Source organism: Sciurus carolinensis, unplaced genomic scaffold (genome assembly GCF_902686445.1).
Source record: "Sciurus carolinensis unplaced genomic scaffold, mSciCar1.2, whole genome shotgun sequence".
Taxonomy (NCBI): Eukaryota; Metazoa; Chordata; class Mammalia; order Rodentia; family Sciuridae; genus Sciurus; species Sciurus carolinensis.
This window is the reverse complement of record NW_025920253.1, coordinates 184,457-186,364: the sequence shown is the minus strand read 5'-3', so window position 1 is coordinate 186,364 and position 1,908 is coordinate 184,457. Positions and strand designations below refer to the sequence as shown.

The 1,908-nt window shown below is 42.8% G+C and overlaps 1 pseudogene; it reads left to right on the top strand.

Annotated features, from left to right (window-relative positions):
* Nucleotides 1–337: 337 nt before the first annotated feature.
* On the top strand, nt 338–1,275 carry LOC124975330 (olfactory receptor 7G2-like; annotated as a pseudogene).
* The last annotated feature ends 633 nt before the right edge of the window (nt 1,276–1,908 follow it).

Sequence of the window (1,908 nt, the reverse complement as noted above, 5' to 3'; positions counted from 1 at the left end):
GTACAAATTTATTTAAATCAAGGGAGTCGAGGGAAACAGGAATGAATGAAAATGGAACTAACTGAAAAAATAGCAGAGAAAATTTTCTGAATATTCACTGGAGTTCACAGTGACCAGGGGGATGTTTTCCGTTCTATACACTTTCTCAGAATTCAGCATGCACTGAAGTCACCTGTAGCCCTCGAAGTAGACTTGGCCCTCGTCCCCAGGGTGGTTCAGGAGTCTGACGGGAGTGGGACCAAGGATCTGCATTTCTAACACCTGCCAGCACTTCAGCTGGTGTCCACACATCTTAAGTTCTTCTCACCCTGTCTTTTCCACCAGATTCTTCACCACAATGGAACCCCATAACCAAACAGCCGTTTCACAATTCTTACTCCTAGGACTTTCAGATGACCCAGCACTGCAGCCAGTGATCTTCAGCCTGTTCCTGTCCATGTACCTGGTCACCATCCTGGGAAACCTAATCATCATAATGATGGTCAGCTCTGACCCCCACCTCCACACTCCCATGTACTTCTTTCTTTGCAATCTCTCCTTTAATTATATCTGTTTGAGCACTTGCGCAATCCCCAGGATTCTGGTGAACCTTCAAACACAGGATCAGAGAATCACTTACACTGGCTGCCTCTGCCAGGTTGCCTTTGTCATAGTATTTGCATTTGTGGAAAATTTTCTCCTTGCAGTGATGGCGTATGATTGCTATGTGGCCATTTGTCACCCCCTCGTGTACACTCTCTTCATGAATCCCTGCCTCTGTGTCCTGCTGTTTCTCTCCTGTCTTCTCATTAGTATCACAGTTGCCCTGTTCCATACTCTGATGGTGCTGCGTCTGTCTTCTGCACAAACCTGGAAATCCCCAACTTCTTCTGTGAACTTGCTCAAGTCATAAAGCTCTCCTGTTCTGATACCATCATTGATAACACCATGGTATATGTTTCAACTTCCATATTTGGTGGTGTCCCCTTCTCTGGGATCATCTTCTCTTACATTCACATTGTGTCCTCTGTCTTGAGAATGTCCTCATCAGAAGGGAAGCATAAAGCCTTTTCCACCTGTGGGTCTCACCTGTCTGTGGTCTCCTTGTTCTACGGGACAGGTTTTGTGGTGTACATTAGTTCTGCCATGACTGATTCTTTAAGGAAGACTGCTGTAGCTTCAGTGATGTACTCTGTGGTTCCTCAAATGCTGAACCCCTTTATCTACAGTCCCAGAAACAGGGACATGAAAGAATCCTTGAAGAAACTCATCTGCAGAACAGCATCAATTGTATGATGATTCAATTACTCTGAACTTGGGTTTCTAGAGAAAGTCAAAGTGACAGGATCCCTGATGAACCAGCGTGGTTGGACCTTGTCAATACATTCTCCAAAATGATTACATTATGACGAGGTTCACTTTTCCTCTGATTGAACTCTGACTATTTTTTGTCTATCTCTGATGCAGCGTACATAATTTTAATACTCTAAACACAATTTTTTGATGTGTCCTCACAGGAGCTATGTCTGGGGCAGGCATTCTAATTGTAGTAATATTTGTTACAATCCATTTAAGACCAGAAGCTGAAGAGGCCAGAAGTGTAGTGAAGCATAGCTGTGTTCATATCTACAGAGTAAACTGTAAAGTGATTATATGGGTGGGGCCACATTAATGTCATCTACAGTTGGTTTTACTGTAAGGGAAATAAGTAACCATTAGTAGCTTGCAAACAAATAGCTAACCATTTCAGTGGCCAAGAAAAACCTTCTATGACATAATGGCATACAATTCAGTGTCATATCGTGTAATATTGGCATAACTAGGTGGTATCAGTGGTCTGAGATGGTTGTGAACATGGTCAAACTCATCCTTAAAAGTGCCTTCTGTCTTGTGAAAAGCAAAGTCTAACATCAATAAGCCTAATAGTAA